Source organism: Protopterus annectens, chromosome 9.part0, assembly GCF_019279795.1.
Source record: "Protopterus annectens isolate FY-2018-M chromosome 9.part0, PAN1.0, whole genome shotgun sequence".
Lineage (NCBI taxonomy): Eukaryota > Metazoa > Chordata > Ceratodontiformes > Protopteridae > Protopterus > Protopterus annectens.
Window position 1 is genome coordinate 284,981,848 of NC_056743.1, and position 26,406 is coordinate 285,008,253.

Below are 26,406 nucleotides of genomic sequence, written 5' to 3' on the forward strand. Positions count from 1 at the left end.
CTGTTACTCTCCTTGTTTTGTATCCTGCCTTGCTTTGTGTGTGAATGTAATATGTTACAACCACACACTTCCTGTTGTTCACATTTCAAATATCTAGACTGTTTTATGTTTTTTGCAGTGGGTAATAACGAAATGCTACCTCTTCTGTTTTATCTGGAAACAGGATTTTTTTTAGTTACGTGATACCTATGTGTATTATTCTTCTGTTGTGTTTTATGTCACCTCGGACTATGGCACCCAGTCATCTCAATCGCCAGTAAAACCCTTCAGTGACCCTGAGAATCAGTTAATTGCAGGAGCTTTTAGGTGACATGGTGCCTTTCTGCTTGAGAGGATATGTGGAGATATGTCAGGCAGAATGCAAATATGGCAGCAGATGTGAATGCAATAAGTGGCCACAGCAGGACATATGATCAGGTGCACCAAAGGAGACAGTGACATAATCTCACTTGTATGGATGACAACTGTGCCATATGTCTGTTTTTTATCCTTTGAATTCAGGGACACATAACATTTGTGTCAGGGTGCATAGCCGATTTAGTGTTTAGTATATCTGCATTTATGATGTTGAATTGGTAATTGTACCTTTGACATATATTGGTCTTAAAAAGTTAGACAGTTGATATCAAAGGTTTTTGCATCTGTATTATGAATTATCTTGTGAGAGTTGTGAAGTCTGAAACTGAAATGTGTCTCACTACTTTCTAACTTCTCTCTTTAATAATTTTCCAGTATAAAATATGGTGCCAAACTGAGGAGATTCGGTGACCATCAGTACTTTTGAGAGGTATGACTGTGTCAGTCTTTGATGACTGAAGCCTACTACTTGATAATGGACACTTATAAATCACATAGCTCTTTGCTGTCACATGTTAAAGTAATTTCTGTACAAATCACTCACCTTTTACTTGCTTAAACTGCAAAGTAACAACATGCAAGGATATGCCATTCATTCTTATTGTTAGACAATACACTCCAGGTTCAACACTTACCTTGTAAATCCAGCAGTTGCAACAGTTTTAGTTCTGGGCTGACTCGGCCTGATGTTAGCAGTACAAAGCCATTACATAGGTAAGTAAAGACAGTGAGCACTGCCTGGCATCAATGTTATTATATGTGTGTGCATAGGAGGAAGGTTTCAACTCCTTATTGAGTGAATGTGCTATATGTTGCCTATTAGCCAATGTGAGGGCATATTGAGTATGCCTACGTCTGCCTATACCCACAGCATAGTGGTGGGATGTGTACCCCTTCCTCTTGAACCCGTGGAAGCTGTTTTCCCAGGATGATTTTGTGTAGTATGACATATACAGTGAATATTTCAGTACATGTATGTGGATTGTACTGCAGGGGTCCCTCAGATTTATCTAGGCACTGGAACCGTGACTTCAGCAGGCCAAACACATGCTCTATGATAAGTGAGTCGTGCAAACACATTCAAGAGGATTCCCTTGGCATTACACATGACTTGGCAGTTAATAGAGTGGAAGCCCTTTCTACTTGCATAGAGCCTTCACTGCTCCCCAGCTGATGCCTTAATTTCTACATTTGTGCAGTCTATGGCTCCCAGTACTTCAGGGTAGTGTGCTACAGGGTAGAAATCCTGCATATTTCTGCCCCTGTCTTCAGGAGTACAGGGAATAGATGGATATATGCTGGAGGATCCTGGATGCTGATGTCTGTGACACCTCCCAGTATGTCTCCTGTTGGTCTCTAAAAAGTAACTGTAGCTACAATTCTAAGTGCTAAATATACCTTTGCTTCCAGTGGTATGTGTTCCCCTTGGTTTTCCTGGCTCTGAATTGAGGATGACAGAGGTTGCAGAGTTCCTACAGTGTGTCTCTATCCACCCTGCAGCACTTTACAATTTCCACATCAAATAAACTGTGATAAATTAATCGGGGTCTGAAAACTCTTTTCCTTCTTGGCCTTGGTCTATTAGCAGCAGCAACATAGACTTCAGCCTGTTGCACATACACATGAATTGAAGAAACAGCAGCCCCTAACATTGCTTTTGTGTAGACTCCTTTCCATGGCTGTATTCCACTAAGTTTTGGAATTCACATGGAAAACCAACACTGAATCTACACGGTTTCTTTAATGTTTGCTAAATAGCTCCTCCATCTTGGATTGCTTGATTAGCATACAGTTCAGCTGCTTATGCTGTAATTAGCATGCCACGGTGTTTACCTTGTTTGCATGGCTCTACACACCCTGTAGAGCCACTTACTGGATCTAAAACAGTGCGCTAGCATGTGCGTGTCACACCGCAGCATGCACACAGTATAAACGGACCATGTCGGCTTTACTGAATCTGGCCAAAAATCGTCTGGTACTTTAAATGATTTAGAATGCAACCCTCTCAGAAGATATATTTCAGGTTCCCTGACATTTATGGATATTACTCAGGTTGACACTATTGTCACCTGACAGCAAGACGTTGTCCCATTCGATTCTCAGCTTAAGCGTCTTCTGTGTGGAGGCATGTGTGAATGGGCGTGCCTTCGTTGAAGGTTGTGCATCAGGGCTGGTAACTCAGCATGTAAAAATCCACTACCAAACATTAGCGGACCGGAGTTCCACTGTGGCGACCCCTAACCGAGATAAGCCGAAAGACACAACAACTCAGGTTGCACACTGCACCTGAATCTGTAAATGTAAAGCGATCTGTATTAGTATGTGCTATGTTTTATCTAGTAGTTGCTAATTTACTAAGAACGTCATTTAATCATGTTCACTGACAGATATATCTCAGTACAATGGCTGCTAAATTTATAAATGCATATTAAGAAATCACTAAAAACAAACTACTAGTAAGTGTAAACCAAAACACTAGACTAAGAATACTGATAAACCCCTGGTGCACTTATTAATATACAGACAAATGTTCTACTCCATACAGGACATGAAATGAGTTATTTTATAAAACATCTGTTAATATAACTTTGTAAAATATACTCATATCAGCTTTCTTACAATCATTTAAAAACATGACACTGATGAGCAATAATACTAAGTAAGAAGAAATCTGTAGAACAGTTTTTACATTACATGATTACATTCAGCTATAATACCTTAACAAAAAAATCAGATGAATTTGGAGAAAACATGCTGCACAGGAACATATATTCATCTAACCATGCACTAATCATCCATAATATCTACTGGATCAACCCAAGCCAAACTTATATAGGAACATAAGATATACAGTGAAGAGGAAATAGGTGACGTTGAAAAAGAATGGCAGCACTGCAAAACAGCACATGTGAAGACTACACAACAAGTATGTGGCCAACCCGGGTATGGAAATAAGGTACATAAGAAAAGCTGGTGGTGGAATGCAGAACTCCAGGAAGTCACCAAAAGAAAGGAGGAGTCCATAGGTTCATATATTCATAGGTGTTTACTAGGCTACTGACCACTAGGGCCTTTTTAAGTCTAGCCATGCATCCCAAATCTCTGACAAGTGCTGATACCCTTGATGTGTGAACATGGGCCTGGGAGATGAATGATTTACAGGTTGTGTCCATTAAAGGCATAAGTGCCAAACTAGGGATGAATTTCCAGTTTCCCATTTAACAGTCCAAGCTGAACTTGAATTGGGTTAGGGAGGAACTTTGCTTCACTTGGATGGGGAGCCTGTTCCATAGATGGGGTGGTCTCTGGGATACATATCTATCTCTCCAGCACATCCTATTTATATCACAGGCATGGATTAAGTCCTTAGAATGGGAAATTCTGGTGCTGTTTGTTTTGTGTATATGTAGGAGGTCCATCAGAGTGGGGTCTGACAATGCCCTGTATGCCAGGTATAGATCTCCCCTCAAAAGCCTGTAGGAGACAAAATACAGGGAGAGGGTCTTATGGTGGTCTACATAAGCCCATTTTACTTATGCCCTGTATTCTTTTAGTGAGGAACCTCTGTGGACATTCCAATTCTTGGATATGGCAGGTTAGGTACATACCAAAGGGGGCATTGTACACAATGATAGGCCTGATGAATGCCGAATACAGTGGAACAATGACTTCCTTGGAATTAGATGCCATACCTTTGTTTATAAGTTGCACAACATAGAATTATTTCCTCTCCACTGCAGACACATGATGGTCAAAGGCTAGATTACTATCTATGTGTGTCCCTAAGTCCCTGACTACTGTGTCAACTCTAAGGGGTGTGTTGTCAATATGACATTTACCAGGGATGGATGACTTCCCAAAGAATACTATTATACATTTCTTGGCATTTAGTTTTAGTCCATGGCTCAGACACCAGTTGTTTGTCTACATCAGCCCCTCCTGGAGAAAGTAGAGTTGTGTACACCTACCATAAATGTAGATGGTTGAGTGTATTCACTGTTGCAGTCAACACATTTGGGCTATCTGCTTGCAGTAGCCCTCAGTCGGCCTGATTATAAAAGTCTTGGATCCTGGGTCGGTTGCTATCTCATCTTCTATAACGTCAGGTAGTCAGGGGTATAAAGCATGCAGCCGACGCCATTACATCAGTTTTTCTTACCCCAAATGTCAGGTGTCCCCCTAATGGGAAGCAATTAAATACATATACAAGGTTATACCTCCAACAAAAATGCAAATACACCAAAAAGCTTTTAAGCATAGTACAAAGGAATAGAGGTATTGCCAAAATAAGTCAAGGGGCTGGAGGGAGAGTAACCAGGACTGCAACAGTGAATACACTCATACATCTACATTTATGGTAAGTGTACACAACTGTACTATGTTCTTTGTGTTTCACTGTTGCAGTCATCACATTTGGGTAGATTCTCAAAGCTAAGGATGGGAGGAGGAATTTAGATAGCATTAGGACCAGCTATAAGCCCCTGCAAGACGGCAGTAGCAAAACCAGCTCTGGATTTAGAGAAAATTAGTAAATGGTAATGCTTGGTGAAAGTATGTACAGAACTCCAGGTAGCAGCTTCTAGGATGCCCCTGGTAGGGACACCTCTGAGAAAGGCTATAGATGTAGATGCAGCCCTGGTTGAGTGTAGTCTTATCCCCTGTGGGATAGGTTTTCCATGGTGCTTATAGCAGAAATAAATGCAATGGCCTATCCATTTAGACATGGTTTGCTTTGAAATGGTCTTCCCCTCTGCCCCTGCAGCAAATGCCACCAGCAGCTGTTTAGATTTCCTGAGAAGTTTAGTCCTGCCACATAAAATCTAAGCTGTCTGTGCACATCTAAGGAGTGCAGTATCCATTCCCCTTTGTTCTGTGGATTAGAAAAGAAGGATGGCAAATGAATGGTCTTATTAAGAGCCACATTGGATACTACCTTGGGTATGAAGGAGGGATTGGTCCTGAGGGACACCCTGCCCGCATGAAAGATGATGAAAGGCTCCACTGCCATAAGGGCCTGTAATTCAGACACACTTCTTGTTGAAGTGATGGCTAAAAGGAAGGCTGTCTTCCAAGAAAGGAATTTCAACTCTGCATTTGCAGCTGGTTCAAAAGGAGGTAGAGTAAGTTTTTCCAATACAAAGTTAAGGTCCCAGGCTGGAGTAGGGGCTCTCCTGCGTGGTCTTTTATGTTTTTGGCCCCTCTGAGGAACTGCTTGAGCAGTGGATGAGAGAAGAGGGGTGGTTCTGTGCTGTAATGAGCTGAAATGGTTGAGGCATGAATTTTGATGGAGGAAAAAGAAAGGCCCTTGTGAAGCATCTCAGTTAAGTATTGAAGAATCTGAAGTAAATTGAGCACTGCTGTGCTCATCCCCATAGTTTGGTTCCAGGAACAGAATCTTTTCCATTTTTCAGCATAAGATTTTCTACTACTAGGCCTCCTTGCCTCCAGAATGACATCCAACACTTGTTTATTGAGGGATGGTAATGGAGAGATCAGGTAATTAGCCAGGCTGCCAGGTTCAGGGTTTGAAATGGAGGGTGCAGAATCTGGCCCCTCTGCTGGGACAGCAGGATAGGGGTCTGAGGTAGGTGCCATGCTGCCAGCAGTGACACACTGCACAAGAGGGGGTACCAGTGTTGGGGTGGCCAGTCTCGTGCAAACAATATCGTCCTTGGTTTGTCCTGTTTGACCTTTAGTAGTATCTTGGAGAAGAGAGGCAGAGGAGGAAAGGCATAAACTGATAGATTTTTCCAGGTGAAGGACAGGGCATCTACTTTCCAAGCTTGTTTGTAGGGAGTCCTTGTGCAGAATTTGTCCAATTGGTAGTTCTGGGGGGAGACAAACAAGTCTATCTCTGGGCTCCCCCATTTGTTTATCAACATGTTGAATGTCTTTGGTTCCAGTTTCCACTCGTGTGGGTTCATGAGATTTCTGCTTAGATCGTCTGCCAGTGTATTTAGCTTTCCTAGCAGGAATTGAGCCTGTAGGTGCACTTGGTAGCTCAAGGCTGTGTTCCACAGAGCCAGAGCTCGTTTGCAGAGAGGGTATGAGTGGGTTCCCCCTGCTTGTTTATGTACCACATAACATTGGTGTTGTCTGTCTTTACCATTAACTGTCCTGGAAGAATGTGGTCCTTGAAGGCCGTCAGAGCATTCTGTACAGCTAACATTTCTTTTTGATTGATATGCAGGTGCATTTGACTTGGGTTCCATTTGCCCTGAATGCACCTCCCTGCTAGGTGAGCCCCCCATGCATAGTCTGATGCGTCTGTTGTTAGGGTTTGGGCTGCAGGGGGTAGAGTGAATGGCAGTCCCTTGTTTTGGTGGCAGGCTATGCCCACCAAAAGAACTCTAACTGTAGGCAAGGTATGATAGGAATCATTGCTTCTAGATCCTGAGAATGTTGACTCCATAGGCGTTTTAGATACCACTGTCAATTCCTAGCTCTTTTCAACCCCCTGCTATAAAGCCCGCTTTAGCGCGGAGTTGCCCATAGAGCACCATCGGGCAGCGCCGGTTAAACAAGGTTAAACTATTTCTGGCTCCGTAAAGTCTGCTCTTCAATTTTTCCCTTAGAACTTCTCTACTTGCAATCTAAACAGTCTATTCTCTATCTCAAAAGCTCAGCACTTGCTCCTAAAGCATTTTTATATAGGTAAAGTACTTATAGACTAAACAAAGTACTACATTAGCCTAGAATCCCCTTGAGTACCGATTTCCCTATAGGTCCCTTCTGACTCAGTTACACAGCAAACTTTTTCACTTTTTCTAGCATGTTGAAGGGTCAGTTGCTAGCGTCCTCTCCTGTTCAGCTGGTGAATCTGGGCATCTTGAGGCAATGTTACAATTGCCTCATGTACACAGACAACCCACTCCTTCTCCCACAAAACACAAATACATGTGAGAGATGCAACTATATAGCCAAACTGGAGGCTGAGCTCTCTCAACTCAGGACTGGCAAGACCAGACAGGAGGAGAAGGAAACCACGCACAACACAAACCCTTCACATAGAACTATCACAACTGCAAAACAAACACATGAACACACAAAGACATACTCGGAGGCACTGATCAAAAATCTACCAAAACTACAGAGGCCTCCAAAGCAGACACCCAAGCAACTGCCACCTCAAGACATAAGTTCTCAAAGTCAGTGTGCTAAACAGTCACAGCCCTTAAGGCCAAACACAATGCCAGACACACTTGTTATAGGTGACTCCATAGTCAGACACACTGACGTCCCACTCACCAGACTGAACAAGGAAAAGATCACAGTAAGCTGCCTGTCGGGTGCTAGAATCCGCCACATAACACAAGCACTCAGGTCACTCCACAGCAAGTACAAGTATGACTCAGTCATTGTCCATGCCGGTGTGAACGACCTGAGATGTACCTCCCTGGACTACATGAAAAGAGACATAGAGGAGCTCTCAGATTATGTAGCCCAGGCCGGTATGACCCTGACCCTGAGCAGTATCCTACCCTCACCAAGAATGATGCCACAATACAGAGACAAAATGATCAGCTTTAATAATTGGCTTAATTACAGGTGTCATTCTAAGGGGATCCAATGTCTGTCTGCCTGGGATGACATGCTTGACAAGCCACGTTGCTTCGCAAGGGACGGCTTGCACCTGTCACCCCTGGGCTTCCGGATATTGGCAAAGGCTTTTGCCACCCACATAGTGCCTTTTTTAGGCAAGGCTCAAATGATAAACCTACAACCCTAGAAAACAAAAATGGAAAAAAACTAAGGGTAATACTGCTCAATGCCAGAAGTCTAAACCTCAAGATGCAGCCCTCCTCAGTATGGAGAACATCGATGTCTGTGCTGTGACTGAAACCTGGTTCAAGGCTCCTGAGAGCACCCCAGCACTATCAGGTTATACCTCATATCATGCGTTCCGGCCCCAAAATCCAGACCGAACCACAAAAGGTGGGGGAGTATCCATATTCATAAAGGATACCTACACCTCCAGGTTAGTGGCAACGCACGAAGCATCGGAGACCATCCAGGTGCAATTAACCATAGGTAAAACTGCCCTACAGTTTGTAGCATGCTACAGACCACCCTCTCAAACTCAGGAAACCCACACAGCCTTCCTGAAGACACTGGAGAGTATGAATGTCTCTCCAAACACCATCATATTGGGTGACTTCAACTACCCAAACATAGACTGGGAACATTACTCAAGCCCCAACACCCTAGCCCAAAGGTTCCTGGAGTTCATAAATTCAAATGCTATGGAACAACTAGTCACCATTCCCACAAGAGGAGAAAATATACTAGACCTGATCATCACAAACATGGGGACAAAATGCTCCACACTGGAAGTATATCCCTCATTGGTGAGATCAGACCATAAATTAATCTCACTGGAGATCCACATCCCGCCCCCAACCCCAGCAAAAAAGACCACAGTGTAGAACTTCTCAAAAGCAAACTTCACACTTCTTAAGACTGGAGTGGTATCCTTCAAGGCCCCCGAGCCAGTGGAAACCACAACCCACGCTGCTGAAACCCTTACAAATGCCTTCTACGAGCACCTCCAGGAATGTATGGATCAAGCAATCCCTAATAAAATCAAGAACCTTTCCACCAAAGGCAGGCGCCCGGTCTGGTGGACCCCAGCCATAAACAAACTCTACAACAAGAGGAGAAAGCTACTACATGACAGAGCAAAATCCCTAAAAGGGAAGGCATCTCTGATCAATACTAGCTAAAAACTACGATCACTCATAAAATCATCCAAGGCCAACTTTGAGAGAAAAATCGCTAAAGACACAAAAGACAATCATAAGGCCTTCTTTAGCTATGTTAGAAACCTGGGTGGAAACTCCCAGATATGCTCAGAATTAGTCCAAAATGATACAAAAATCACTGAACCCACAGACATTGCCAACATACTGGCAGACAGGTTCAGTGCAATTTTTTCCCCTCCCTCCCCCAAAAGGAGAAATATCTATCCCACCAGTGTCTAGCCTCCCAAACATCTCAGATGCCCAGGTGAGAGCTGCTCTCTAAAGCAAAAACACAGCATCAATGGGACCGGACGGTGTCCCCGGCTGTGTGCTACACAAACTCAATGAGGAACTAAACCCACACATAAGGCTGCTGTTTAATCTTAGCCTTACTACAGGATACGCACTCCAAAGAATGGCGTACGGCAACTGTGGTCCCACTCCACAAAGGCAGTGCTTCTACGGACCCTGGAAATTACCGCCCCATAAGCTTGACGAGTCTTGTCTGCAAGGCTATGGAGAGGATCATAATGGAACTCATAAATAAAGACATTGGGGACCTACAGACACTGGATCCTACCCAATTTGGCTTTGTCAAGGGCAGATCCTGCCTCTTGAACTTGGTCGACTTTTTCGAAACAGTCACTAAGGCCATTGATGAGGGTAAGGCAGTTCACACAGCCTACCTTGACCTAGCAAAAGCGTTCGACACAATACCCCACTCAGGCATCATAGAAAAGCTCACCAGCTTAGATGTAAACCCATATGTCACAAGATGGGTTGCAAATTGGCTCAAGGACAGAACCCACAGGGTTAGAGTTGCTGGTGCCATGTCAGACTCTAAGCCGGTCACGAGCGGTGTCCCACAGGGCTCAGTCCTGGGCCCCCTCTTGTTCGGCATTTATTTTTCTGAAGTGCAGGCAAACATAGGGGGATTGTGGCTGACAAAATTTGCAGATGACTGCAAACTGGGCACTATAATTGACACTCCATCAGACACAGACATCCTCCAGAGAGGTCTCATAGAAATGGATAACTGGTGCCAGAGCCATGGCCTTAAGCTAAATGCCAAAAATGTATAGTCATACCCTTTGGGAAAAACAAGGTAACCCCTAATTACCACATAGGTGGTAATCCATTAAACACGGAAGAAGTTATCAGGGACCTGGGGACCCAAGTTGACAGTAACCTCTCTTTGACACTCACATTGCCAAAGTGGTTAGGAAGACCTTCTACATTGCCCACCTGATCATGAAGGGATTCACATCCAGATCAGGAGAGGTCATTGTACCCTGTACTCTTCACTTATCAGACCAATGACTGAGTACAACGCCCCATTCGAATGTACCTTACCCGACACCTGCAGCAGTTGGAAAGACCCCAAAAGTTCCTCACCAAAAGGATAAAGGGGCTCAAACATGTCATACGCTGCCCGACTGAAGAAACTCCAGCTCTATTCAGTCGCATACCGTCTGCTCAGAGGTGATCTGTGCCTGACATACAAGGCCATGTCCAACCCGGAATTAATGGACATGCTCCACCTCAAAAAATCCAAATCCACCAGAGCCATGAGAGCAAGAGACTTAAACCTCAACACGGACATAAATAGGGCGTGCTGGAGGGACAGATTCATCACCCAGAGACTCCCTACACTATGGAACAGAATCCCAGTCCATCTGAGGCAGAGCCCCTCACTGACTCTGTTCAAGAGAAATCTTGACGAGTGGATGGGAGATCGTAGGTTTACCCCGGGAATCATCTCTGTGTCACTGCTGGACAGAGGCACAGCAAACTAATGGGTATAGTGTTCTCATCCTAAGGGGTGGTGAAAGCCACACACACTCTGGCTAGGCTTATAAATGCCCTAGGGAGATAGCCTAGTATGAACCTATGAACCTATGTACTTTCCTCATATGCAGTCTTGCATATGGAATTAGGAGAATGCAGGAGGCCATGAACCCCAAGGCTTGCAGTATTTGTCTTGCAGATAGCAGGGTCTTTGTGGCCATTATTTTGAAGTAAGCTGTCAAATGAATTTGTTTCTCTGGTGTGAGGAAAGCCATCTGGGAAGTTGTGTTCAAGCTTGCTCCCAGGAATTCAATTTGTTGGCAGGGTACCAGATGTTATTTATTTTCTTTTATGGTGTACTCCAGAGAAGTCAGCACTTTTTGTACAAATGCCAGGTGATTCAATAGCATGTCCTGGCTTTCTGCCTGAATTAGACAATCATCCAGGTATGGGTGTATTTGAATATTTCTTTGCCTGCAAAATGCAATGACTGGAGCTAGGCACTTTGTGAATACCCTGGGCGCAGTAGATAAGCCAAAGGGCAGTGCAGAGAACTGACAGTGCATGAAGCCTGCTTTGAAGTGTAGGCATAGCCAGCTTTAGGCACCGGCGAACCCTGCGGTCGCTGGGGGCCCCCTACTCCTGGGGGGCTCCCAACCACAGCAATTTATCTGAAAACTGATATTTTATATTATGGCTGTCAAACCAACAAAAGCTAGTACAGCAGTACTATATACTTACTAAACGACTCTTATTTATATCTCCTTTAAAATTCAAAGATATTCTGGCTACAGTAACAGTGTTTTATCAAGTAACAGGCTTCACAATTCCATTTAATATTTTGCCACTGACATTGTGCCCCTAGCTTAGTTAAATCCTGCCGGTGGACACTGTCTCCACTAAAATTAACAACATAGCCCGCTTTAGGTACTTGCAATACCCGTGGCTGCAGGGCCCCCCTTAATCATCCTTGATTGTGGAAGGGGCACCACAAAAGCTACTTCTGGTTGTGGAAAAATGAGGAGAAAAAATATACTGATTTCCTGATCATGCAATTTTACCTTAACAGGACTGTGATATGACCCTTTCAGGATACCACTGATAAACATGAGAAGAGTAAGCACTAGACAGACCAGCAAGCAGCCAAGAGTGATTGATCTCAGTGCACACCTTGGATTTTGAAGAGCTGAAGCTTCCAATCTTTAACAATGGTTTTCTCTTTCAGGGAGTTTTATAAATCAGAACACAAGATACTATAAAATTCAAGTTTGTTGCTAAACAGTTCTGTGCAATGCCACAAATAATTGCAGAATAAAGGCTCAAAATCAGGAACATGTTTTAAGTATTACTCTAATTCACTTAAAAAGTTAATAACACCTTTTGCATCAACATGCATTTTTTGGACATAAAAAGTGTAAAACTCTGATGTCTGAATTTATTGACTAAATCCTGAATAATTTACCAGCAAATCAAACTTTTTATGAAAAGAGCAAAATTATGAGGCAAAATCAGGAAAGTTCTCTGAAATCAGACAAAGTGACAGGTATGCATTACTCCTTAACACAGCCAGCCTTAGGCATAGGCCAACTAGGTGTCCACCTAGGGCACCGCTCTAGCAATGGCGCTTTTCCAGTATTTATTTGGTGTAGGTAGACAAGGATGGGGGCACTGGGTGGTGTGGGGGGGCTCCGTGGAGCCCTTTTGCATAGGGCACCAGTTGACTTAAGGCCGCTCCTGCTCCTCAATGAGGCAAATAATAGTGATTTATCCCTGCTGCTGTTTGACGACTGCTAAACAGCAGTCGCTGATCTGGTGTGGCAGTGCCAGTGTACCAGTGTTGCACAATGTATTGCTATTTGCTGAAGCAAGTATGAAGCTAGTACTGATATGCCTAATGCATGTAAAAAATATCACTTATTTTTATCTGTGCACACACACTCAATAATGCCAGGATACATACATTATTCTTCTGGGTATCAGTAAAAAATGCAGGTAACAAGTAACTAAATTTCAAAAGTAAGGCCTAAAATGCATCACAGAACATTCAAGACACTTAGCTCTAATAGGAGTCTGGTTGCCCCACTCCCAAGACTGTAAAAATGGATACAGGGGGGCTCCCTTAATCATCCTTGACTCTGTGGAGACCCCCCCACAAAACTTGGTGCTGGTTGGTGAAAAATGTAGTAACTTTCTGATAACACTCTTTAACCTGAACAAAGCTGTGATAATATCCTTTTAGGATAAAGTTGATAATGACCTCTTCTCTTAACCACACCTATTCAAAAACTAGCCCTGCTGACATGTGTTAACAGAAAGCTGATGTAGGTTATGGGGGGATGCTGGGAATTGTGTGGTTATTACTACTTTAATTTTCATCACAGTAAAACCTTAGTGGTGTGCACAGGAGGTCATTACAAGTTGTGTTTGGGCTGGGGACAGTGTAGTCATTTTTTCTTTTACTTTTCTCACAGACCTCAGAGGTACACAAAGAATGCTACTATATCTTGAGTAGGGGCAGTGTACTATCTAGGAGCAATACAGTGGAATACATTTCTGTAATCATTATGTTTTTTTGACTTTCACACATCAGTTACGTATACAAGTGGCTGCCTTTGGGGGGTTGGGGTGAAGAGGTATGCTATGTATGTCAGCAGACACCTGAAATACATGCCTGTGGCAATTTGAACCTCTGCTTCCATCCCAGTATAACACCAGAGGGATACATAGGCATTTACTGTCTTTTTTTGGGGGGGGAGGCGGACTGTATTCCCAGATAGGACCCGAGTATCCTCACAACAATTGTCTTGCTAGTTTATTGTGAGCTACTATTTTGTCATCTTTGAACATTAAGCCTTGGTCACAACTTAGAAAGAAAAAAACAAAAAAAAGACAAAGTCTTTTCTTACTCATAATTTTTGTTTAGACCACTGTTGGATTAAAAGGTTGGGAAAATGCTCTAAAACACATCCCAGAGAATCTATAACCCTTATAGCTTCTGGAGGCACCTACATAATTGAGTTATTTCTTACATTGTTATTACTCCTCTGTCTTGGACATGAAAGATGTGTTGAAAGCATGAAAGGACAACTAAAGCTGAACCATACTGAATTTCTTTCCTTAATCATAATTTCTGTTCAAGCCATCACTGGATTAAAAGGTTGTCTAAAAAATAAAAAATTAAATTTAAAATGCACATTAGAGCACATAGAAAGTCATGGATTCTTGAAAAAGCTGAAGAGTACGGCAAAATGTGAGTAAATGAAGAAAAAAGTAACATGCATGCTATGGTGAGCCCACAATGTGGGGAAAATGGAGGGAGCACTGAAGGATGTGTGTGTATGGGGATGCTGAAACAGAGGGCAGTGCCTAGGGAGCAATTTCAGACAAGCCCAACCCTGTCCATAAAGTTACTGTAATGTATCATTGTTGCAGCTAAATGCCGTAACTGTGAATGCCCCTTTGTGAGATGGGCCAACATAGTGTGGTACTGGTACATAAGCCTGTTGTAATGTAAAAGCATTGTAGCTACAGGTCATTCTGTGTGTACTACTGCTAAATGATTGCAGCATGAACTAAAAGGTTTCTTAGGAGAGATGGCAGTGACATGGTAATACTTAGACTGAAAACGCCTAGGGGGCCCCCAAAATGCTAACACCAGCCCTGAGTGTAGGTATCTTTTGCAAGATTCCTTGATTGGGATGTGCAGGTAGGCTTCCTTTAAATCCAGTGTTGCCAACCAGGCATCCTTGCCTAGCATAGGAAGCAACTGGTGAAGAGCTACCATCTTGAATTTTGGGATCACCAAAAAAGTGTTTAGGATAGAGAGATCCAGGATAGGATGCCAGGAGTTGTCTTTTCTGGGCACCAGAAAAAGTCTTGAGTAGAAACCCTGTCCCTTTTCCTCTTCTGGGACAGTTTGAATAGCCCTTATACTTAAGAGAGAGAGAACTTGCTTTTGAGCCTCTGCCCACTGATTTAGGAGTAGATCTGGCCAACCGTTTGGGGTTGGTAAAGTGTGGAAGTGGAATCTGCATCCTTGGTAAACTATATTTAAAACCCATTTGTCCTGGGTAATGAGTTCCCAGTTTTTTGCCTGCAGAACAATCTTTCCCCCTAAAGGAGCAGTCAGTTGAGAAGGGCTTGGAAGTTTTAAAGTTAAGTCATTGAGACAGTTTACCATAAGAGGGCGTCTTACTACTCCCTGCTTTGGAAGTGGGACCCCCCCACTGCTTAGTCCTGTGGGTACCTTGGGACTGAAGCCTGAGTGTTCTGCTGGTTCTGGGTTTGGACTGAGAAGGCCTGGAAGAGGCAGGAAAGGACCAATTCTTAGAGGGCCAATGCCTACTAAATCTTGGGAGGCTGCACTTGCAGGGAATCTTTAACAGTTTGCATAGATTTAGCTTTTTCCTCCATCTTCTTAAGTACTTCTTCTGCTTTAGTGCCAAACAGGTGGTCCTGGTTTAAGGGAGCAACCAACAATTTAGCTTTAACATGATCTGGCAAAGCTTGCTCCTTAAGCCAAGCATGCCTTCTAAATATAGACCCAATAACAGCAACCCTGCAAGATGCCTCTAGTGAATCAAAACCACATTGCAAAGTATGTTTTCCAACTTGTTCAGCAGAACGCATTAAATCCTGTAAATCCTTATTTTCAGCATAGCCAGGAATCAACATCATTTTCTGTTTAAGCAATCCAATAATATGATGCTGATACTTTAACATATGAAACTGGCAATTTAATGCCCTAAAGGCCAAGGTTGCAGAAGTGTATACCTTCTTACCCCATCTATCCAGTGTCCTGGAATCTCTATCAGAGGCAGTAGGATTTTTGGCAGTAGTAGCCTTTATGCCCTTGGGTCCCTGTGAAATGATCTCAGGATCCTCAGTAGGATTTTTAAAAAGGAACTTGTGAGAGTCAGGAACCCTGTAATATCGATCTGGTTTTCTGGGAGCAGGAGGTAAGGAGTCAGGCGGGATAGCTAAAGGCCTGTGTTGGGGCAGGAGTAAGAAATCCCTAAGCCTCTTTTTGGAGTCAGAGTAATCCTGGCTTTCCCAATGAAAATGCTCCCTACGAGTATGCAAGATTTCACCAAAAGAGAAATCCTCTGGAGGGGAAGGAGAGGGAAGAGAGACCTCTGCATCAGAATCCTCATATGTAGATAAGGGTAAATTCTGGTCTGAAACAGAAATGTCAGAGTCCTGATCAGAAGAATCATAAGGAAACTCAGTCCTAGGTCTCTTAGAGGGGGAAGGTTGGCTTCCCGTGAATAAAGTAATAAGGTCTTCAGCCATTCTTATCATTTGTTTTTTAGGCATAGAGGCCTGACCATGCGGTCTGGGCATCGGTTTTCTAGGCATGGATCGAGTTTTAGGCCTTGAAGAAGAAGATGGCATCGGTTTAATATGCAAGTCAGTAGGCCTGAATGCACCCTCAGAAGCCGGTGCCCGCACAGCGACTCTGGACCCATTCAAGGTAGAGACATCCGCAGGTTCCACAGTTGAAGCATCTCGCGGCATACTGGACTCTGAATGGGTCTCAGTAGAGGTCTGTGAATCTGAAGTAGCGGGTATCGGGCTGCAAAAGTGCCTCACTGAGTACTGGTGAACTGGCGACTAGCTTAGGAGGAATGTTGTCAGCAGCTTTGGACCTAGTCCTGGGCCTGTCTCTGTCGTTATCTTTCCATTTTTTCAAAATATCGGTAGTTGGGTGGCTTATCGAAGCCATATCTGGATAACTGAACCGAGTACCAAAATATTTAAAAGCATAAATATACAGACGATGAATAGTTCATTGTTTAAATAAGGCACAAAACCAACAGCAAGATATGTCGTGGTCAGGGCCTAGGCAAGGAATACAGTATGAATGAAAATCTTATGAGGTATTTGCTTTCCACAAGAAATACAATTATTGACTTTTACTGACATCAGTTTAGAGCAAGAAAAAGTTTCCGCAATGGTGTACTTAGCTTTAGTTGAAGACTTCACTTCTGAAACTTGAAAATGAAAATTTCAGGAGTCGGCCGACCGGCACTTGTGAACTGCTTCTGCTTCGGGCACCGCATGGCAAGAAAGACTGATGTAATGGCATCAGCTGCATGCTTTATACCCCTGACTACCTGACATCATGGAAGATGAGACAGCAACCGACACAGGACCCAAGACTTTGATAATCAGGCCAACTGAGGGCTACTGCAAGCAGATAACCCAAATGTGATGACAGTGAAATATGAAAAACATCATGTGTGTCAGTGTGAGATTCAATGAAAGCTCCTAATTTGCAATCATCTGCAAATTTAGTCATCCAGAAACCACTGACATTGGCCTTGACATCTGAGAAGTAAATGCCAAAAAGGAGAGGTCCAAGGACTGATCCCTGAGGGATTTCACTTGTGACTGGCCTCTTTGTAGAGCTGGACTCCCCAATTCAACTTCTTGGGTCCTGTCTGTGAGCCAATTGGCTATCCATCGGGTGACATATGGGTTTGTACCTAACCTCTTGAGTTTGGCAACAATGCCTGAGTGGGGTATTGTTTCAAATACATTGACCAGGTCAAGGTAGGCAATGTGAACGATTTTGCCCTCATCCATTGCTTTGGAGATCCTCTCAACGAAGTCCAACAGTTGAGTAGGCATGATCTGCCCTTGACAAAACCAAACTTGGTTGGGTCCAGTGTCTAGAGGTTTACTATATCTCTATAAATAATCTCCATGATAATTCTTTCCATCGTTTTTCATATAAAACTAGTGAGACTTATGGGTCTGTAGTTTCTAGGGTCTGTAGATGGCCAACCTTTGTACAGAGGGATGACTGTTGCCTTTCTCCATTCATGAGGCATGAAGCTTTTTGGAAGCTACAGTTAAATAGTAATTCCAGAGGCCCTGATAGGTCATGTTTCATGCTATTTAGAAGGCATCCTGGGATATTGTCTGGGCCCATTGATGCAGTGTTCATGGTCTTAGAGAGAGCATAAAGGACCTGTTCCCTAGTGATAGTAGGCGGAGTAATATTTGATGATATTTCCTGATGGAAGTTTGAGGGGGAGAGGGGAGTAAAGTTGGGGCTGAATTTATCAGCCAGGAGGTTTCCTATATCTTCTCGCTCAGTATAGGTGGCTCCATTTACCATGAGCTCAGTACACAATTGTGTATTGCCCTTGAGGTTGCAGACATAGCTAAAGAATGCTTTGTGGTTGTGGACACAGCTAAAGAATGCTTTGTGTGTGTAGGAAAAAGTGAGTAGAAAAGATGGACAAGGCTATAAAGAAATACTAGTTGGTTAACAATGAGTTTAAAAGAGGAGTTGCAATAGCAAAAAAACACAACATCAGAGGCACTCTACCAACTTCTGGAAAGTAACTCAGTAAATGGCATAAAGAAACTCTATCAGGTTGCACCGCCAAAGTGGTGTCAAAAGGGAATCAAAACCCCTATCACACAAAGTGTCAACTGAAGAGTGGAGAAGTGACAGTGAATGAGATACCCCATGTTTTGTGTGAGAAGATCCATTCAGTGAGGTAACATGTGATGATTGCCCTAAGTCAGGTGAAAGAAAAGCGGGAACCAGTGCTGTATGGGCCAAAAGGTAGTCACCAGCAAGAGTCTGGGGAAGTCCCTCATGATCTTGTGCAAGACCTTGGAAAGCAGAAGAAGAAGAGGATCAGGATATGGGAACATTCCCTTCCATAAAAAAGACATGGTGTCCACATTCAAAGTCAGAAGACTTGGGACTCTGGAAGAGAATCAAGGAGGTTGTCTGTTCAAGGGTATTCAAAAAGATCTACTTGAAGAATACCACATCGATGTATGATACCCAGAAATGCCTCTCTGTGAAGCAATCACTCATAAGGTTGTGTCCTGGACCTGCTCAGAGACTCTGCCACCAGGCTGTGCTCTGAAAGGATGTAGACCACCTGAAATGTTATCTGGTGGTAAATATCAAGGTCCCAGGCTTGAAGAGCTAGTCTGCAAAGAAGATAAGACTTTGTGCTCCCTTGTTTTTTGATGTTCTACATGACTGTGGTAGTGTCTGTAAAGAACATTAGCGGGCCTGGAGTCCAAAGAGAATGAAAGGTTTGTACAGCAAAAATAAGCCACTCATCTCTTTTTGGCTGAAGTGGTCTAACTTTAGATGAAGGGGCCAGAAAACCTGAACCTTCAGATTGTTTGGAAGGGACTCTCAATACCTGCCTGGAAGTGTCTGTGAAAAGCTCTTGTGTAGTGCTAGGAATCTGAAAAGGCAGGTCTGGACTGAGGGAGATTTGCCAAATCTGTCAGTGAAATCTGAGTTTGAGACAGGGTACTAGAGAAACTAGAAACTACAGAGGTTGGCAATGCTGGAGCCAAATCACTTTGAGGTACCACTGAAGCATTTGCATATGTAGTTTGGAAAAGGGAAACATGGAAATGACAGATTCCATGAATCCAAGGCTCTGAGAAATTGCCTTGCAGGAATGAGTGAAAAGGAGAAGAGACTGGTAGTAAACTGTAAGACACAGAAGCTTGATTTATGGAAGAGAGGCCAACACTAGGATGGAATGGATTCTGCAACCCAGAAAATATATGGTCCTGAGAAGAAGAAGTCAAGACTGACTTCTTCAAATTGATGGTGAACCACAAACTGAGCAGAAGGACCATGGTAAAGTGCAGATCCTGAAGGACACATAATTTTGAGGGAATCTGAAGAAGTAGGTCATCTAGATATGGGAAAAGTTGGATTCCTCAAAGCCTGCAAAAGGATATCACAGGAGATAGATATTTGATGAATACTCATGGGGCTGTAGAAAGATTAAAGGGCAAAGAAGAAATGAAAATGAGGGGAAGAAACAGAGAAACATCAAAACTTTCTACAGAGAAAGTAAATGGGGATATGAAGATAGGCATCCCTTAAGAGAGACCAGAAATACCTGGAGAAACAATAGAGGAGACAGGGTCTGGATGGAAACCATACTGAAAAAAAGAATCTTTAGAATGATGTTAAGAAAGGATAGGTCTAGGATAGGTCTCCAAGACCCCTCTTTTCTGGAAAACAGAAATACCTGGAATAAAATCTTGTTCCTTGTTGGGATTCTGGAACAGGCTGGATGGTTCTCTGACCTAATACATCTTGCAGGACCACAGAAAAGTGAGAAATTTGGTCTGGAAGAGGTTGAGGAATACCTGAGAAGGGGTGAAGGGATTTCCATATCCTAAATCAAAATGGCAACAGGGCAGATAACCAACTGGCAAACTAAAAAAAAAAAATACAACTGACCAAAATCTGGACACTTTTGACATAGGGCTACATATATCACCCTCTTTGAGAGACTATTATAATAACCCTTACTTGACAGTGTACCATTGTTCTTAAGACTTATACTTGTCCCCTCAAATATAAACCTACACTGATTACATGAACCATGCCTGTAAGTACCATTTTTTGTTCCTAAGATTATTAAAAATGTTAAGGGTATACTACAAAATATTTTTAAATTAATTAACATGTATATTATTTATTTATTTATTTTATTTTACATTTGATTACCAGGTAATGTCTGACTGGGCCAGAAGCCTGTTTTCAGCAGAGACCTAGGAGAAAAGCTCCAGAAATGTTATGCAGTAAGACAGTGTAAAAAACAGTAAATAAAGTAAAAGTACATGTTACAAAGTGAAATACAGAAACAAAGGAGTTACAGCAAAGATATAGTTACAGCAAATAAATTTACATGGAGAACAGTTGCACAGAAGAAATGTTTTTACATGTTCACATGGACAGTCATGTTTAAGTATTTTTTTTTTGAGATAAGTTAGTAGTAAAGGAATTGTTGATTCACTGACTGGTATACAATTATTGATATAAGAAAGGTTGTATGTGAATTTTATACATATATATCTACTTTGACCCATCAAATTTACACTTAGCAAAACTTAACTTAGTTTTGCGATAGTGCATTTGTCCAAAAATGCACTTTCGTGGAACTACAGTTCATTGAACATAATTCACAGGTTCATAGGTAGGTATTAGGCTATTGGCCCTAGGGCCTATATAAGCCTAGCCAAAAAGGTAACCTGGCTTTTGCCACCCAAGAAAATTATTTTCCTGTGCCCCTGCCGGGAAGAGCCACAGAAGTGATCCCCAGGGTGAATTTCCTATTTCCCATCTAATCATCAAGATTGTTCTTGAAGAGTGCTAATGAGGAGCTTTGTTTGATATAGATAGGTAGTTTGTTCCAGAGTATGGGAAGTCTCTGGGAAAGGAATCTAACCCTCCAGCATGTTCTGTTTATTGTGGTGACAAGGTTTAGGTCCCTAGAGCGTGTAGCTCGGAGGGATTGGGATTTCTTTAAGTGGAGCATGTTCAACAGCTCTGGGTCTGACATAGCTTTGTATGTTAGGCAGAGATCGCCTCTGAGTAGGTGATATGCAATGGAGTAAAGCTGGAGTTTTTTGAGACGGACTGCATAGGGCATATGTTTGAGGCTGGTAATCCTCTTTGTGAGGTATTTCTGCGGCCTTTCCAGTTGTTGCAGATGTCTTGTGAGGTACATACCAAAAGGGGCATCGTACTCTATAATGGGTCTAATGAGTGATGTGTAGAGGGGAACAATGGCCTCTATTTTCCTAGATGAGAAACCTTTTGTGAGGAGATGTGCCACATAGAAGGATTTCCTGACTACTGTGGCGATGTGATTATCAGAGGAGAGACTACTGTCCACCTGTGTCCCAAGGTCTCTTATCATACTTTCAGTGTAAAGTAGACTACCGCCTATGTGGTAGTTCATGGGTACAGAGTTTTTACCAAATGGGATGACAATGCGCTTTTTGAAATTGAGCTTGAAGCCATGGATTTGACACCAGGTATCTGTCTCAGTGAGGCCCTTTTGTAGGATGTCCACATCATTATGAGTTTCGTTTATGGCTCCTAGTTTGCAGTCATCTGCGAACTTCATTAGCCAAAGACCTTCTGTGTTAGCCTGTACTTCAGAGTAGTAGATATCAAACAGGAGAGGACCCAGGACTGAACTCTGTGGTACTCCACCTGTCACTGGTTTGAAGTCAGATTTGGAGTCTGCTACTTTCACAGTGTGGGTTCTGTCAGTGAGCTAGTTGGCAACCCATCTTGTGACATAGGGATTTATACTTAGTTTTGTGACTTTATCTGTAATTCCAGAGTGGGGGATGGTGTCAAAAGTCTTGGCGAGATCTAGACAGGCTGTGTGAACCAACTTCCCCTCATCTACTGCTCTGGTGACTGCTTCAAAGAAATCTATCAGGTTTAGGAGACATGATCTGCCTTTTTACAAACCGGAACTGGGTGGGGACCATATTATGGAGATTACCAATGTCTTTGTTTAGAAGTTCCATGATGATATGTTCCATGGCCTTGCAGACCAGGCTCATCAGGCTAATGGGGTGGTAGTTCCCGGGGTCTGTGGTGGCTACCCCTTTGTGGAGTGGGAAAACCATCCTGTGTGCCATTCAGTGGGCACAAAGCCTGAGGTGAGGCTATTATTGAACATCGTACTTAGGTGGGGTGCCTGTTTGTTCTGTAGTTCATGTAGAATGCAGCCTGGGATGTTGTCAGGTCCCATGGATGTTGTGTTCTTGGCTTTGGAGAGTGTGGTTTTTACCTGTGCAGCCATGATTACAGGAACTTTGCATTCTTCCGGTATAGAGATGGGCCCTTTAGGGGGTGAGAGGGGGGTAAAATTATCACTGAATCTATCTCCCAAGATGTTAGCAATATCAGTTGGTTCTGTATATTTAGTGCCATTGTGCTGTAACTCAGAGCAGATCTGAGTGCTGCCATTAGGATTCTTGACATAGCTGTAGAATGCTTTGTGGTTGTCTTTAGAATCTAGAATCAGTGATGATTTTGTTTTCTTAACTAGCTTTGGAGGATTTTATGAGGGATCTCAGCTTCTTACTAAGGCTGACCAGGGAGTTCCTTCAATCATGGGATTTTATTCTTTTTTGCAACAGTTTCTTTCTTCTGTTCTAGAGTTTGTTTATGACAGGGGACCACCAGACTAGCTTCCTTTTTTTGGAGGACAGCATCTTAGTTCTGTTAGGGATAGTCCGATCCATGCACTCGTGTAAGTGCTTATAAAGTGCATTTGTATAGGATTCAACAGCTGTACCTCTATTGTCCGTCTGCATGGGTATCATGAAGTTTGCCTTGGAGAATTTTTTTACGGTGGTTTCCCTAATGGGGGGTGGGGGCAGGATGTGGATGTCTAGGGTGATTACCTTGTGGTTGGATCTGACCAACAAGGAATTGACCTCTGGTGTGGAACACCGGTCACCCATGTTGGTAATGACCAGGTCTAGGACATTGCTGCCCCTGGTGGGGATGTGGATAAGTTCATCCAAGACACTGGAATTTATAAATTCCAGAAAATGATGAGCAAAAGAGTTGGTACATGAGTAGTTTTCCCAGTTAATGATGGAGTAGTTGAAATCACCCATTATTAGGGTGTTGCGTTGTACCCTAATATTTTCCAGTGTATCAAGAAATGAGGAGTGGGAATCCTGGGGCATGGCGGGGGATCTGTAGCAATCTACAATTTGGATTGCAGTTTTGCCCAGAGTTAGTTTCACCTGGATAATCTTGGATGCATTATGCTGAGCAACTAGCCTGGAGGTGTGGATATCCTTAATGAATATGGACAGGCCTCCACATTTAGTGTTTCAGTCCAGGTTAGGTGGCCGAAAGGTGTGGCATGAATTATAGCCTGGTAGTGCAGAGGTGCTCTCTGGAGCCTTGAACCAAGTCTGTCATTGCACAAATGTCGATGTTCTCCATTTTAAAGAGTGCCTCGAGTGAGTGCATTTTGATGTTTAGACTTCTAGCATTGAGTAGCATTACCCTAAGATTTTGCTTGCTTGTACCTGTTACAGTGATGAATTTGTCATTTGAACCTTGCCTAAAAAAGGCACTATAGGGGTTGCAAGAGCCTTAGCCAGTGCCCGGAATCCCAAGGGCGACAGGTACAGGCCATCCTGATGCAGTGGTGTGGGTACAGTGTTCCTTAACTGATGTATAGGAGGGGAGGTTGTTGTTGTAGATCATGGTACAGAGAGGATAAGGGAAAATTCCCTTTTGCCCACTGTAGTGCGATCTCAGAGTTAGTATATATTAGTAGCAGGGGTGTAGGGGGCATAAGTGAGTTTAGCATATTTGCTTTTTTTTTTTTATTGTTCAGTGAACTGTAGTTTTGCAAAAGTGCATTTTCGGATAAATGCACTTTTGCGAAACTAGACTCGTGAAACTAAGTTTCGCTAAAGTGTAAACTGGATTGGTCAAAGTAGACCCTTATATATACATATATATATATATATATATATATATATATATATATATATACGTATACACACACACACACACACACACACACATACACATATATATATATATATATATATATACATATACACACATACATACATACATAATATGTAGTATCTATAAATCAAAAAATCAAAAACATCTGATATAAGCATATTGTATGTTATATGATCAAGTCTTGAGTCTTTTAAATTTTTATCTCCGATTACAGCAGCAGCAGGAAGATTTCCATTTTTTTCTGTAGTGCAATCTTGGAGTTGGTATATTTAATTAGCGGGGGGTGTGGGGGGTGCTGTGGGGCTTGCCCCCCTGCTTAGAGTGTTTAAATGGTTTGTTTTTGTAGTTTGTTGTGTTTTCTTACATTTTCAATGTTTCAAGACTTCAATTATATGGTGTCTACCATATCAGATTCGAAGTTTTGAAACTTCGATAATGTAATACAGACCCTATATATATATATATATATATATATATATATATATATATATATATACACACACACACACACACACACACACACACATGTATACATATATATATATATATATATATATATATATATATATATATATATATCTTCTTCTCCATTCGGCTTTTCCCAGGTAAGGGTCACCACAGCAGAACAACTGTCTGCAGAACGATTGACAGTGGAGTTTTATGATGTCAACTTGTCAGCCCGGCACCCAACCTTACACAGAAGGCAAATACATGCACACACTCACACCTAGGGCTAATTTAGAATGTCCAATCCACCTACAGCATGTCTTTGGGATGTGGGAGGAATCACACATTTACTATCAAAATCCAGAAATGCACTTCTTCGAGTTGCGTAACATGGAATGTATGGTTTCAAATGTTTGTTAAACTGAAAGTACATATGTAAACAAACATAAAATAAATAAAGTAAAATTAGCAAATGCGTAATACTGGTATCTGAATGGCAAATGCAGTTCAACAGTCAATTTTTCCAAAACACTGCATACATACATACACACACACACACACACACACACACACACACACACATATATATATATATATATATATATATATATATATATACATATATATGTGTGTGTGTGTGTGTGTGTGTGTGTGTGTGTGTGTGTGTGTATATACACACACCCCTGCTAAAATGCCAGGTTTTTGTGATATAAAAAATGAGACCACAATAAATCATTTCAAAACTTTTCCCACCTTTAATGAGACTATAACCTGTAAAATTCAATTGAAAAACAAGCAAATCTGTTAGGGGAAAAATATAAAAAATACAATTAGATAGGTGTGTAAGTGTGCACACCCTTAAACTAATATTTTGTTGAAGCACCTTTGGATTTAATTACAGTTTTCAGTCTTCTTGGATACACACCTGCCATCAACTAAAGAGACTCTGATTAACCCCAAATAAAGTTCAGCTGTCCTAGTAGGATTTTCCTGACATTTGCTCAGTTGCCTGCTACAGCAAAAGCCATTGTTCAGAGAGAGCTTACAAAGCATCAATACATTGTTGAAATGTATCAGTCAGGAGAAGAGTAAAAAAAATGTCCACAGCACTGGATATACCATGGAACACAGTGAAGACAGTCATCAAAAAGTGGAGAAAGTATGGGACAACAGTAATGTTGCAAAGAACTGGACATCCCTCCAAAACTAATGAAAAGCCAGGATGAAAACTGTCAGGTAGACTGCCAAGAGACCTACAACAACACTGAAGGAGCTGCAGGAATTTCTGTCAAGTACTGGTTGTGTACTACATGTGACAACAATCTCCCATATTCTCCATATGTCTGGACTATGGTGTACGGTTGCAAGATGGAACCCTTTTCTTATACAGAAAAAAATCCAGGCCTGGCTAAAATTTGCAAGCCTGGCTAAAATTTGCAAAACAATACATCAAGTCTCCCAAAAGCATATGGGAAAATATGTTATGGTCTGATGAGACCAAGGCTGAACTTTTTGGCCACAATTCCAAAAGATATGTGTGGCATAAAAACAACACTTTGCATCACCAAAAGAACACCATCCCTACAGTGAAGCATGGTGGTGGCAGTATCATGCTTTGGGGTTGCTTTTCTTCAGCTGGAACTGGGGCTTTAGTCAAGGTTGAAGGAATTATGAACAGATCCAAATACCAGTCACTTTTGGCCCAAAACCTTCAGGCCTCTGCTAGAAAGCTGAAGATGAAGAGGAATTTCA

The 26,406-nt window shown here is 42.3% G+C and overlaps 1 protein-coding gene across 5 annotated transcripts in view; it reads right to left on the minus strand.

Annotated features, from left to right (window-relative positions):
- The window catches only part of ABCC8 (ATP binding cassette subfamily C member 8), a 2,552,355-nt gene that overhangs the window by 2,096,625 nt on the left and 429,324 nt on the right, over positions 1–26,406 (minus strand). The gene's annotated exons all lie outside the window — the stretch shown is intronic.